Source organism: Saimiri boliviensis, chromosome 15, assembly GCF_048565385.1.
Source record: "Saimiri boliviensis isolate mSaiBol1 chromosome 15, mSaiBol1.pri, whole genome shotgun sequence".
In the NCBI taxonomy this organism is placed as follows: domain Eukaryota; kingdom Metazoa; phylum Chordata; class Mammalia; order Primates; family Cebidae; genus Saimiri; species Saimiri boliviensis.
This window is the reverse complement of record NC_133463.1, coordinates 52138955-52154804: the sequence shown is the minus strand read 5'-3', so window position 1 is coordinate 52154804 and position 15850 is coordinate 52138955. Positions and strand designations below refer to the sequence as shown.

The 15850-nt window shown below is 39.1% G+C and overlaps 1 protein-coding gene across 2 annotated transcripts in view; it reads left to right on the top strand.

Annotated features, from left to right (window-relative positions):
• Positions 1–15850, top strand: part of NCALD (neurocalcin delta) — a 467458-nt gene that overhangs the window by 86988 nt on the left and 364620 nt on the right. The window lies entirely within an intron of this gene.

Sequence of the window (15850 nt, the reverse complement as noted above, 5' to 3'; positions counted from 1 at the left end):
AAAAACCTGGAAAATTAGGAGAAAGTAAAAAATGCCCTTAATCTTAACACCTAGAGATAGCTACTGCTGATATTTTGACATATATAATACATGTGTGATATGTGTATTACATGTATACACACACCATATATACACACAACATCTACAAATACAATTTGGTAACTTCATTTAAAAACATTTTACAGGCATATTTTGAGATTTTTAACACGTTCTTAAATATTCTTCTCTAGTATAATTGTATGTTGGTGAAGAGCATGGAATCTGGGGCCAGATTGCTTGAGTTTGAATACTGGCTTAACATGATCTGATTTCATGGCCTTGGACAAGTTACTTAACTTTTCTATGCCTTTATCTCTGTAAAATAGCGATGATAATAGTACTGATCTCACAGAATTATAGTAAAGATTAAATGAGTTAATATGCTTATAAACTGCTTAGAATAGAGCCTGCCATGTAGCAGTGCCAAATAGCTGCTTGCTTTTGTTAATGGATACATACAGTTCCATCTTCTGAGGGAGCTGTGATTTATTTGACTCATCCATTATTTGATATTTAGGTGTTCCCAATCTTTATTACAGATTATGAAACCCTTGCATATACTTCATGTGTGCTGATTAAAAAAATTTTTTCTTTAGGTTACATTCCAAGAAGTAAAGTTTCTGGATCAAAATATATTAATCTTTTTCAGGTTTCTGTGATTTTTTTTTTTTTGCAAATTAATTTTATAAAAAGTTGACCAATTTGCACTTCCACCTGCGGTATTGAGAATGTCTGTTTCCCTTCGTTCTCACTTGTCAAGGCAATGGTAGTATCTTATATTCGTTTGTTTGTTTGTTTTGAGATGGGGTCTTATTCCATCACCCAGGCTGGAATGCAGTGGTGCCACCTCAGCTCACTGCAGTCTCCACCTCCTGGGTTTAAGGGATTCTTCTGCCTCAGCCTCCCAAGTAGCTGGGATTACAGGTGTGCGTCACCACACCCAGCTAACTTTTGTATTTTTAGTACAGATGGGGTTTCACCATGTCTGACCTCAGGTGATCTGCCCATCTCAGCCTCCCAGAGTGCTGGGATTACAGGTGTGAGCCACCATGTAAACCTCTCATGTTGTTTGATTGGCATTTCTTTGATTACAAACTAGATGTATATTTTGCCTTATGTTTAGCAGTTTATTCTTTATAAATTGTTATATATACATATATATACATATATATGTATACACACACACACACACACACACACATATATATATATATATATATATATATATCTTTTTGAGATTGCGTTTGTCTCTGTTGCCCAGGAGTACAGTGGTTAGATCTCAGGACACTGCACTCTGCAGCCTCAAAGTCCTGGGCTCAATGATCCTCCTGCCTCAGCCTCCTGAATAGCTGGGACTACGGGTATGTATTACTTCACCTGGCTAATTAAATTAATTAATTAATATTTTTAAGAGATGGGTCTCACTATGTTGACCAGGCTGGTTTTGAGCTCCTGGCCTCAAGCAATGTTCCTGCCTCAGCCTCCCAAAGTGCTGGGATTACAGGTATGAGTCACCATGCCCGACTAGCTTCTGATCTTCTATTAGAGATATATTGTTATAGTCTCTGTGTTCTTGAAACTCTTTATTATTAATATTATCATTTGGCTATGTTTCTGTAGCAATGATATAATTTTGTGATATAAGTAACATGTGCAATTAGTTGGGGAAAGGGTTGCCAAGAATGTCGCTAGAAATGCTGCAAGAATGTGACCATGTCCTGCCTCTGCAACTTCAGAAATCATTTTGAATGGGGGTGCTTTTGTGAATTAAATTCTATTAGTGAAAATTTTTATCTTTGCAATTGTGGTAAATGTTGTGACTACTTGGGGGAAAATCTTTTGATTCATTAAAGAGATAAGTAGTTACCTAATGAGAAACCATCTCATGGATATGTGGAAGAATATTTATTTTTAAAAGCCTAGTCAAGCAGAGGGCCTCAGAAACAAATGCTGATTCACTGTTTTCATTAGTTTCTGGATTCTGTTGCCTTTCTCTGGGCTATGGAGACCTCTGGCTACACAGTACACTGTGGCTGAGTGTTGGATCTCAGCAGAAGTTGATATTCTTTGTGTTTTCTGATTTTTTCCATGTGAATCTTTGTCTCATGGCAGGTTAAAACAAGTGTGATAAAAATATGTTTTAAAAATAACATAAAAATATTTAAACTCTGGAAGAGAGAGGCAATATGTTCTGTTCTGGAAAATAGACCAATATAAATGGGTAAAAGGTTACCATTTGGGTTAATATGAGAAAAGAACTTTGTTATTACAGGAAGAGCCCCCCATAGCATGGCTCATCCTTTTAAAGCAGTCACAGATTCTTCCAGCAGAGACTAGCTAATAAAGTATTTTACTGAATTTAAGATGAAAAAGGTGGGGCCCATGCACTGGGTGAGAACTTATACTCGATTACTTCTAATATTGTTTTCAACTCTTGGAGATTCTACACTTATGTAAATAAAAATAAACCACGTGTTGGCCTGGCACGGTGGCTCATGCCTATAATCCCAGCACTTTTGGAAGTGGGTGGATCATGAAGAAGTGGATCATGAGGTTAGGAGTTTGAGACCAGTCTGGTCAACATGGTGAATCTCATCTCTACTAAAAATACAAGAATTAGCTGGGTGTAGTGGTGGACGCCTGTAATCCCAGCTACTCGGGAGGCTAAGGCAGGAAGAATAGCTTTAACTTGGGAAGCAGAAGTTGCGGTGAGCCTAGACCTCGCCAATGCCCTTCAGCCGGTGACGGAGTGAGACTCCATCTCATAGAAATAGAAAAAACTATTTGCGTACTTATCTAAAGTAGTCTAATTCATAGAAATAGAAAATAAAATGGTGATTACCAGGGGCTAAGGGCAGAGGGAAAAGGAATGTTGTTGTTTATTGGGTATAGACTTTCAGATTTGCAAGATGAAGAAGTTTAAGAGGTTCATTACACAACAATGTGAACATAGTGAACACTACTGTACACTTATAAATGTGCCTACTGTGAGGATAGCCCTAGGCCAAGCACTGTAGGGGACACATAAGTTTAAGACAGTACCTGTTATCAGTTGTCTTATGGTCCACTTCTGCTATTAAACCAATGTTCCTGAGCAGCAGCCCAGAAGCCCACACTAGCCAGCCATGATGTCATCACTGCCACTGCCATCGAAGGCACTGCCATAGCCCAAAGAAACAAAAATACTTCTCCTTTCTTCAAGTCTTACAGTATCCTGCTAGTGTCCCCATGACAAAACCCAATAAGAAGCCAGTTGGCGAGTTAGTCGGAGAAAGTGGCATGCTACTTTCCTTCCCCATCAGTAGAGTGGAAGGTATAAGGATGAATGCGAATTTGGGTTGGTGATACACTGTTAGACACAGTCTACCCCTTTGTCTCTTTTTCATCTATACACAGCCCTCCACCCCTATATAAACTTGATAAAGCAACAACAGCAACATTATAATGCTTCTGTTGATGCAGTTATCCCTTGCACAAATGAAGGCATGCTCACCCTTTCCCTAATAAGGGAGATATACAAAGTTCCATGAGTTGGTGCATTTACATTTATATGTTGATGATGTTAATTCCCCTTACAGGTTAGTCAAAATCCTGTTTATCATGTAACTTAAAACACTAAATTGTAAAGTTAAGCACCTAGTTTGTAGTTAACTTATATGACACACCCCTTGTATAACAGACACACTTGGGGGAAAGGAAAAAGGGGAAAATGAGTTTTATATACAAATATGTACAAGGAAGAAAATCCACATAGTTGCTATAGTCCTCACTTCTGTAACTGATCACAAAGCTGTCTGTGTGCATTTATGTATATACATACACATATATAAATACACATATATGTATTTAGGGAGAGGAGAGAGACAGCAAGAAAGAAAAATATATAGGATTTATATTTTTATACATCGATATCTATATGTCTTCTTTCTTCCCTTATCCATTCCTATGTGCTTTTCTCTTTAACCCCTTGGTTGGTGAAGATTTTTTTTCTGAAGGGTTGATACAAATCTTTACTCCTGAAAAGTCTGTGTTCTTAGTCATCCCTCCTTGGTTGATACAGTAGAATCTTCTATTAACTTTAATACTAGACATGGAAATAATAAATGGCACCCCAGAGAATCCTCTGGATTACAGACATTTTTCTTAATGCCTCCATTATCCAGCAAGAATCTTATTTTAGCTTAATAATTGGGACCCCAGTTAGCGCAGTAGAACCTTTTTTGTTTGACAATGGCAGAAAGAGTCTGAATGACCAGGTGGTAATCTCAAATTCTGGTTCAGTGGAATCATTCTGGTTTCTGCAGCTGACTTTTTTTTTTCTTGGAAATGAATAACTCTAAACCAGCAGAGCCCAAAATCTTAGGCACAGGTAGCAAAATTTTTCTGACAGCCTTATTAGGCATAATAGAATAGACCCTCCCATTTTAATTTTTGATTCTCAGACCCATGTATTATAGGTATGGGAGGAATACCACACTCTAGGGGCTGTTGATTCAAAGCATGTACTACATCCTGTAAGTTACAGTGCCATAAGCTTTCAAGAGGTTATCTCCCACTTGGTGACATAATTGAGACTTCAGTAGGTGATTCCATCATTCTACCAGGCCAGCTACTTCTGGATGATGGAGTATATGGCAGGACCAGAGAATTCCATGGCTGCAAGTCAATTGCTGCATTTCTTTTGTTGTGAAATTAGCACCTTGATCAGAAGTGATATTGTGAGGGTTGCCACAATGATAAGTAAAGCATTTTCTAAGTATGTAATTGGTGGTACTTGCAAAAGGCAAACCCATATTCAGAGGAAATGTTTATTCCTCTGAGAAGAAATCTTTGACCACTTCATGATGAAGGAAGCCAGTGTAATTCACTTACCATACAATGGCTAACTAGTCCACCTGGATTATTGCTAGCCCCTGCTGTTGGCGGGGTGAACACATGGTAATGGTGCTAGCCAGATTCATTGTGGTGAGCCTATAGACTCCTTGATTACTGTCATGACCACTCAGAAGATAAGTCCATGGAGAAGGTAGTAGGGCGGCTGAGAAGAAATGGCTGACTGACATCCTCAGAATGTTATCTTGTCCCCAATTATGGACAGCCTCCTCTGCAGTGGACATCCTTTTGTGAGCACAAACATGAGATACAAATGTTTCCCACTCATTGCCCATTCCAAGAGGTCATCCATCTGCCTATTTCTAATTCCTCGTTCTTAGCAGTTTTTCGATTCTGTTCTTTCCAAGTTGCTGACCATCTGTCCAAATCATTATCCATTATGTATGAGTTAGTATAGATTTGTACTTCTGGCCATCTTTCAGTCTAGACAAAACAGATATCCAGATGTGTTATGAAGTTCTACCAGCCTGGAGGATTTTCTCTCTCCACTATTTTTCAGGGGCACCCCTGAGTGGATATACAACAGCCTACTTCCAGCTGGTGCTGATATATAATGGAGAATCCTATGCAAAACATATCTGAGTCTTTTTTTCCCCTTTATCTTCATCTGGTTACAGCAAATTCGTTTTGAAGCCATAGGTGTGGGCTGAGAGAGAGGAAGCAATGTAGTAGGAGTAGGTGGCTGTAGGAATGTGAGCCATCGAACCATATGGCTTTCTTGTATCGATAGGACCTGCTACAGACCCACCTTATATACCACTTCCACTTGGTGACAGAGTGTGGCTTCACTTAGCTGATTTTATGGTTTGGTGGATTAAATGATGACCAGTTAGTTTATGGCGGACAACTCGGCTCATTTCGTCATCAAGTGTCTGTAGGCAGGAGTTCTGCCTCCACAAAAGCCTGAGTATATGCTTTCAAGGGGAAAAATCAGCAACTGTTACTCATAGAGAGAAAATTAGCAGAAGAGGCCATTTTTGCTCCCAAACTCTAGTACTCTAAGGCATGATTCTTACAAAGGGCTTACTCTAGGCTTGTTACACAATCCCCTTTTATACAGGGGAAATGAACTATACCTCCAGGAATCACAGGGAGATCAGAGGCCACAGAGTTCCACAGATTAATGAACATCTTTCCTTTCATGTTTTTATACTCAAATTATATTTCTTCCTAGCTTTTTTTCTAATATTGATCATAGCAATTTATTGAATATATTTTTGCTCACCTTTCTCCGATAGGAATTATTGCCTTATTTACCTGTTATACCTCTGAAAACGAACAGATTTTTCATGTCTTTAGGGAGTTTGATGGAGATATTTTTCTTTACTCTTTTTAAATCAAACTACATCATTATAAAATAAAACATAGATATAAACCCTATTGCAAATCAAATATGTAGCATAATGAATTACCATAAGGCAAACACATTTGTAACCACCACTCAGGCCAGGAAAGAGAACTTCACCAGCCTTCCTAGAACTCTCTTATGTGTGCCCCGTCTCCATCATAACCCCTTTCACTTCATAAGTTACCATTACCTGGACTTTGATATCAGTTGCCCAGCTATGCATCCCTATGTACTATAGCTTAGTTCTGCTCATTTAATAAAAGTTGATATATCTTTATTTTAATTTGTACATCCCTGCTCCATCTCTTTCTTTTTCCTTACAGTTTATCTGTGGATGAACCCAGCCTTCTTACTTGTAGAGTTTTTCATAGGCTAGATTTTGCTGATTGCAATCTTATGGTTCATTTCATTGTGTTCCTCTGTACTTCCTGTAATGTGGTAGCTGGAATTTGAGGTTTGATCAGACTTAGGTGCAATTTCTTTGGCGAGATTATAGGTGTGTTTTTTCCATCAGGAAGCACATAACATTTGTGTCTTCTTTTTGTAATATTAACAGTGGTTAATGCTCAGTGCTTATATTCATTTAGTTATTGGTGTTTCTAAGATGATGATATTCCATTTTGACTTTTCTTTTTCATTTATCAGTTGGGATACCAAGAATTGCTTTCCCTTATCTACTTCATATTTTATTTTATTATTTTTGAGACAGAGTCTTGTTCTGTCACCCAGGCTGGAGTGATCCCAGCTCACTGCAACCTCCACCTCCTGGGTTCAAGTAATTCTTGTGCCTCAGCCTCCCAAGTAGCTGAGATTGCAGGTGTGCACCCCCATATCCAGCTAATTTTTGTATTTTTAGTAGAGATAGGGTTTTGCCATGTTGGCCAGGCTGCTCTTGAAATCCTGACCTCAAGTGATCCACTCACGTCCAAAAGTGCCGGGATTACTTTTGGCATGAGCCACTGTGCCCAGCCCCTTGTTTACTTTTTGGTTACTTGGTGATATCGTTCATACAGAGACAAGATAAATATTCGATTATTTTTATTCACCAGGTTTCAAAATAATAAGTTGATTCTCTTTCATCCTCCAAAGGTTTATATATATACATGAACTTGTGGACTCAATCATTTATAATGGGTTCCATTTAATTGCAGTTATCTTTTTGAAAACTCAAATTACTGTGTCTTTGACCAGAGGAAGCCTTTGAAAGCTGGCTTCTGTTTGTTTTTCCTGGATATTATTCTTGGATGTCCTTTGTGGATATAAAACTCCCATGAACTGAAAAATCAAGAACTACTTCTCCAGCTCAGGCCTTTCTTGAATTCATTTATGGCCTTAAATGACCAGGGAATATGTTTTGAAGAGTGGGGCACACCCTCTATAGAAAGAGAATACATGGTTTCTGTTTACAAATATTGCTGGCTTTGTCTTTAGAGACCAGAACGCTGGCTTCCTGTTGGGCCGTTCTCCTCTGGAAATGAGATTGCTTCACCAGTGTTGTTCACCTTTTCCAGAAAGATCTGATATTAATAGTTTTCTCTAGAATAACTTATTCTTTTAGGAGGCATGTGCTCTTGTCAAATATCTGGAATAAAACTGAAAATAGTTGAAAATCTGCCTTTTAACATTTCCCCCTGAAATTGTCTATGCAATCCAGTAAAGATAAATGAACTTTAGGAATAATTTAATTAATTTTATTAAATGTAAGAGTGCTTCAGGCTTCTTTGCATGTGGTAGAAGGACTTGCATTAAAGTGAGCTGTGCCTTCCAAATGTAATTTCCCAACCTGACAGCAAGCTTATTACATCCCTCCCATCTTAGGGACCTGCTTTTCCTTCAGCTTGAATGCTGTGTTTTCGGTTTTCATCTCTCGCTCGGACAGTTCTGAACATTTTAATTCTCTCGTTTTTGTTACTGTGACAGTGACTTTATGGTAATAGGGATGTGAAGGTTTTTATGATGAAACATTGACAGGAGAAACAGAATTACCCACAAGAAAGAATAAAGGTGATTCTAAAAAGCTTAGAACATCAATGTATGTGACAATTTCTTTTGGCTTAGAGCATTCATGTTTACAGGCTGGGTAATAGGAATTTTCACTTATAAGATCTATTGTAGAAGATTCTTCCCTCTGTAAAGACATGATTCTCTGGCTTTAAGTCTTTTTATCTGACATGTTGGTCCTCTGCACATTTAACTCCCGTCCTCCTCAAAAACACTTAGCAACTTCCTGTTGCCTGTTGGATTAAGTGTACACCTTTCACCATGATTCCATTCTTACCTTTCCAGGCCCATCTCCCTGCCTTTCCTATGGACACCTCTTCAGATAAGCTATTTTAGTTGCCTCTACTTTCCTGATACACTCCACATTATCCTACTTTGGTTTTTGCTCACACAGATTCTTCTATCCAGAATGATCTTTTCTTTTATCTCTATTTGCAGAGATCCTTTCATTATTTAAAAATTCCTCCTCCTCTATGACATCCTTCCAGATTCCTCCAAAGAAATGTCACTACTCTGAATTTCCAGGCAATATCTTTATGAGAGTTTCTTTATGTTATTTTGTTATGTGGTTAGCTGCTGTTGCTATTATTTATGCATTTGTCACCACTCTGGGATGACAACCATACATCCAAATGTTCCTGGGACAGTCCCAGTTTATACCTGTTGTCCCAGCACCTTGTCTGATTATCACCCCCTTTTACTCTCACAATTTTCCTGGTTTGGACATGAATTAAATGGTCACCTTTGGAATAAGTGACCAGAAGATTGGGGCTGCATCATACTCACATTTTAATCTCTGGTCGCTTAACACAAGGAGCAGTGTAATTCACATATGGTGGGCAAAGGAATTAGCAGAAAGGAGAGTGGCTTGTACTGGGGCAGGGACCACTTTGCCTGGGTCATTAGGAAGTACTAACCAGATTAGTTTTGATCCCTCCTAGAGATCATCTTCCTAATGGCACTTCCTGGGGTCCATGATTTTCCCATCAGAACGCTGGATTCCCCCAGGGTTTAATAAACAATCCTTCCCAACATGAAGGCTGTGGGCATTGTTTCTCCATCAGTGGCTAGTGCAGTTAGAGCTTCAAAGGAGCATACTGGGGCATTGTGTAGAATATTTAGTTCACATGTGAAAGAGGCTTGCTTTATTTACTTGCATTCCTTTTATTCAAAAAATAGTACATAGTCATACTCTCTTCATTTTGCTACATTTACTTTCTTTCTCTTGCCTTCTTCCTGTTTATACACATAGACTCAAGTTTGTGTTTAAGATGCATGCACAACTGTTCATATTCTTTTCCTCAACCACTTGAATATAGATTGCGGATATCATGATACTTCACCCTTCAATACTTCTACATGCTTCAGAAAATAAGGACATTTTTCTTTGTAAACACAATATCGTGACTACACCTAAGATAATAATTTCACAAAATCATCTCAAATATAGTTCATATTTAAATTTCCTCAAACTTGTTTGCGATCCAGAATCCATTTGTCCACTCCATCTCTCTGATTTCTTTTAATCTAGCATGTTTCTCACCTGTTTTTGTTATATGTACATGGGTGAGGGACAGCAACACGTATTATCAACATGTAGTGTTTGACATCCTTTCCCCTCATCCTGTTCCAAAAAGACTTTTGTCTTTATCTACTCAGCTTCTTTCTTCACCTTTCCTCTAAAGAGAATTCCATCTTTGCCAGATTTGCTCCCAGGTTTTTAGAGGTCAGCAGTGAAGAATCTGGAGATGGGTCAAAATGCTGGAGTAAAGAAAAGAAGGGAGGAGAGGGGTGTGCTTTAGAGTGACATTGGAGCTTGAGAAAGGCTAACATTTCTCCCACTTGAACTCAGGTGCTGTAAGACCTGAGTGGGTAGGAGATAAGTTCAAGGAGCTTTTAAGAAGTATTGCTATGGGAGGATCCAAGATGGCCAAATAGGAACAGCTCAAGATTGCAGTTCCCAGCAGGAACAATGCAGAGGATGAGTGCCCACCGCATTTCCAAACAAATTTTCACTGCCCACAGACCAGGAGATTCCTAGGCCGAAAAGTTCCAGGAGTTTTCAGCACAGTGGTTTCAGCCAGTGCCAGGTTGGCACACAGAAACTCACACAAATCTGGGCGGCCATTTCAACTGGCCCTGGAACTCCTGGGAGACAGAGCTGCCCATTCAACTGAAAGGGAGGGGGCACAGAAGGCAGCCAGGTGATCTGGCTTGGCAGGTACCACCCCCACAAAGCAATCTGAAACGCTCTGGATTGAGAGTTTCACAGCAAGTGCAGCTGGACCCAGGATGGTCCAGCTTAGTGAGGGGAAGGGCAGCAATCACCACTACTGAGGCAGTCCTCCACTACCAAGGCAGTCCGCCACTACTGAGGCAGTTCATGCAACAGCTGGGCAGAGCCTGTGGTGGCTCAGCAATGCCTCTGCTGGCAGACTGTGACTAGACTACTCTGTGTGGGGCAGGACATCTATGAAAAAAGGCAGCAGCATGATGGGAACTTATAAATAAAGCTGACCTTCCTAGGACAGAGCACCTGGGAAAAGAGGCAGTTATGAGTTCTGCTGCAGCAGACTTAAAAGTACCTGCCCAGCAGCTCTGCACAGAACAACGGAGCTCCCAGCACAGCACTTGAGCTCCTATAAGGGACATACTGTCTCCTCAAGCAACTCATATACCCAAAGAGATACCTCATAAAGGGCACCTCAGGTTGACATCTGGCAGGTACTCTTCTGGAATGAAGATAACAGAAGAAGAAACCGGCAGCAACCCTTACTGTTCTACAGCCCCATGAGTGACCCCCAGGCAAACAGGGTCTGGAGTGGACCTCCAGCAGTCCTGCAGCAGATGGGCCTGACTGTTGGAAAACTAAGAAACAGAAAGAAATAACTACAGCATCAACAAAAAGGATGTCCACTCAGAGACCCTATTTGAAAGTCACCAACTACAAAGACCACAGGTAGATAGAGCCACTAAGATGGGAAGAAAGAAATATCTTCATCAACAAAAAGGATGTCCACTCAGAGACCGCATCCGAAAGTCACCAACTGCAAAGACCACAGGTAGATAAGTGCAAAAAGGATGAAAACACCAAAAACAAGAATGCCTCTCCTCCTCCAAAGGATCACAACTCCTCACCAGCTAGGGAACAAAGATGGATGGAGAATGAATCTGATAAATTGACAGAAACAGGCTTTAGAAGGTAGGTAATAACAAACTTCTCAGAGCTAAAAGAACATGTGCTAATCCAATGCAAAGAAATTAAGAACCTAGAAAAAAGGTTAGATGAGATGCTAACTAGAATAAACAGCTTAGAGAAGAATATAAACGACTTGATGGAGCTGAAAAACACAGTACGAGAACTTCAAGAAGCATACACAAGTTTCAATAGCTGAATCGACCAAGCAGAAGAAAGGATATCAGAGGTTGAAGATCAACTCAATGAAATGAAACAAGAAGGCAAGAATAGAGAAAAAAGAGTGAAAAGAAATGAACAAAGCCTGTAAGAAATATGGGATTATGTGAAAAGACCTAATCTGCATTTGGTAGGTGTACCTGAATGTGACAGAGAGAATGAATCCAAACTGGAAAACACTCTTCAGGATATTATCCAGGAGAACTTCCCCAACCTAGCAAGCCAGGCCATCATTCAAATCCAGGAAATATAGAGAATACCACAAAGATAATCCTCAAGAAGAACAACCCCAAGGCATATAATCATCCGATTCACCAGGGTTTAAATGAAGGAAAAAAATGCTAAGGGAAGTCAGAGAGAAAGGTTGGGTTACCCACAAATGGAAGTCCATCAGACTTACAGCGGATCTTTCAGCAGAAACCCTATAAGTCAGAAGAGAGTGGGGGCCAATATTCAACATCCTTAAAAGAATTTTCAACCTAGAATTTCATATCCAACCAAACTAAGCTTCATAAGTGAAGGATAAAGAAAATCCTTTATGGACAAGCAATTGCTGAGAAATTTCATCACCACCAGGCCTGCCTTACAAGAGCTCCTGAAAGAAGCACTAAACAAAGAAAGGAACAATCAGTACCAGCCACTCCAAATACATACCAAATGGTAAAGACCACTGATACAATGAAAAAGATATGGCAACTAATAGCCAAAACATCCAGCTAGCATCAAAATGGCAGGATCAAATTCATACATAACAATATTAACCTTAAATGTAAATGGGCTAAATGCCCCAATCAAAAGACACAGACTGGCAAATTGGATAAAAAGTCAAGACCCATCAGTGTGCTGTATTCAGGAAACCCATCTCAGTTGCAAGGACACACATAGGCTCAAAATAAAGGGATGGAGGAATATTTATCAAACAAATGGAGAGAAAAAAAAAAGCAGGAGCTGCAATCCTAGTCTCTGATAAAATGGACTTTAAACCAACAAAGACCAAAAGAGACAAAGAAGGGCATTACATAATGGTAAAAGGATCAATGTGTCAAGAAGAGCTTACAATCCTGAATATATATTCACCCAATACAGGAGCATCCAGGTACATAAAGCAAGTTCTTAGCTACCTACAAAGAGACTTAGACTCCCACACAATAAGAGACTTTAACATTCTACTGTCAATATGAGATCAACAAGACTGAAAATTAACAAGGATATTCAGGACTTGAACTCAGATCTGGACCAAGCGGACCTAATAGTCATCTACAGAAATCTCCACTCCAAATCCACAGAATATATATTCTTCTCAGCACTGCATTGCACCTACTCTAAAACTGACCACATAATTGGAAGTAAATCACTCCTCAGCAAATGCAAAAGAATGGAAACCATAATAGTCTCTCAGACCACAGGGCAATCAAATTAAAACTCAGAATTAAGAAACTAACTCAGAAACTGCATAGCTTCATGGAAACGGAAGAAATGGCTCTTGAATGTTGACTGGATAAACAGTGAAATGAAGGCAGAAATAAAGATGTTCTTTGAAACCAATGAGAACGAAGGCACAATGTACCAGAATCTCTGGGACACATTTAAAGCAGTGTCTAGAGGGAAATTTAAAGAAATAAATGCCCACATGAGAAGCAAGGAAAGATCTAAAATCGACACCCTATCATCAAAATTGAAAGAGATAGAGGAACAAGATTTTTTAAAAAATGCAAAAGCTAGCAGAAGACAAGAAATAACTAAGATCAGAGCAGAACTGAAGGAGATAGACACAAAACCCTTTAAAACATCAGTAAATCCAGGAGCTGGTTTTTTGAAAAGATCAACAAAATAGACTGCTGGCCAGATTTAAAAAAAAAAGAAAAGGGAGAAGAATCAAATAGATGCAATAAAAAATGATAAAGGGGATATTAACACTGATTCCACAGAAATACAAACTACAATCAGAGATTACTACAAACAACTTTATGCACATAAGCCAGTAAACCTGGAAGAAATGGATAAATTCCTGGACACTTGCACCCTTCCAAGGCTAAACCAGGAAAAAGTTGAAACCTTGAATAGACCAATAATAAGGGCTGAAGTTGAGGCAGCAATTAAGAGCCTACCAACCAAAAAAAGTCCAGGTCCTGACAGGTTCGCAGCCGAATGCTACCAGACATACAAAGAGGAGCTGATACCATTCGTTCTGAAACTATTCCAAACAATCCAAAAAGAGGGAATCTTTCTCAAATCATTTTATGAGACCAACATAATCCTGATACCAAAACCCGGCAGAGACTCAACAAAAAAAACTTCAGGCCAATATCCATGATGAACATAGATGCAAAAGTCTTCAATAAAATACTGGCAAACTGATTGCAACAGCACATCGAAAAGCTTATCCACCATAATAAAGTAGGCTTTATCTCAGGGATGCAAGGCTGGTTCAACATACACAAGTCTATAAATGTAATCCACCACATAAACAGAACCAAAGAAAAAAAACACATGATTATTTCAATGGATGCAGAGAAAGCCTTCAACAAAATTCACCAGCCATTTATGCCAAAAACTCTCAATAAGCTAAGTATTGAAGGAATATATCTCAAAACAGTAAAAGCTATTTAGACAAACCTCCAGCCAATATCATACTGAATGGGCAAAAACTGGAAGGATTCCCTTTGAAATCTGGTACTACACAAGGATGCCCTCTGTCACCACTCCTATTCTATATAGTATTGGAAGTTCTAGCCAGAGCAATTAGGGAAGCCAAAAAAATAAAGGGTATTCAATTAGAAAATGGGGAAGTCAAATTGTCTCTATTTGCAGATGACATGATTGTATGTTTAGAAGACCCTATCATCTCAGCCCAAAATCTCCTTAAGCTGATAAGCAACTTCAGCAAAGTCTCAGGGTACAAAATCAATGTGCAGAAATCACAGGCATTTCTATACACCAGTAACAGACTAACAGAGAGCCAAATCATGAGCAAACTCCCATTCACAATTGCTACAAAGAGAATAAAATACCTGGGAATACAACTAACAAAGGCTGTAAAGGACCTCTTCAAGGAGAACTACATACCATTGCTCAAGGAAATAAGAGAGGACACAAACAGATGGAGAAACATTCCATGCTCATGGTTAGGAAGAATCCATATTGTGAAAATGGCCATACTGTTTGAAGTAATTTATAGATTCAATGCTATCCCCATCAAGCTACTGAAGACCTTCTTCACAGAACTGGAAAAAACCACCTTAAACTTCATATGGAGCCAAAAGAGAGCCCACATAGCCAAGACAATCCTAAGCAAAAAGAACAAAGCTGGAGGCATCATGCTACCTGATTTCAAACTATACTACAAGGCTACAGTAATCAAAACAGCATAGTACTGGTACCAAAACAGAGATATAGAATGGAACAGAACATAGGCCCTGGAGGCAACGCCACACATCTACAACCATCTGATCTTTGACAAACCTGATAAAAACAAGCAATGGGGAAAGGATTCCCTGTTTAATAAATGGTTTTGGGAAAACTGGCTAGCCATATGCAGAAAGCAGAAAGTGGACCCCTTCCTGACACCTTACACTAAAATTAACTCCAGAAGGATTAAAGACTTAAACATAAGACCTAACACCATAAAAACCCTAGAAGAAAATCTAGGCAAAACCATTGATGACACAGGTATAGACAAGGACTTCATGACTAAAACACCAAAAGCATTGGCAGCAAAAGCCAAAATAGACAAATGGGATCTAATTAAACTCCAGAGCTTCTGTACAGCAAAAAGAAACAACCATTAGAGTAAACCAGCAACCAACAGAATGGGAAAACATTTTTACAATCTACCCATCTGACAAATGGCTAATATCCAGAATCTACAAAGAACTAAAACAGATTTACAAGACAAAAACAAACCCATCCAAAAGTGGGTGAACGATGTGAACAGATACGTTTCAAAAGAAGACATATATGAGGCCAAAAAACATAGGAAAATATGCTCGTCATCACTGATTATTAGAGAAATGCAAATCAAAACCACATTGAGATACTACCTTACACTAGTTGGAATGGCGATCATTAAAAAACCTGGAGACAACAGATGCTGGAGAGGATGTGGGGAAATAGGAATATTTTACACTGTTGGTGGGAGTGTAAACTAGTTCAAC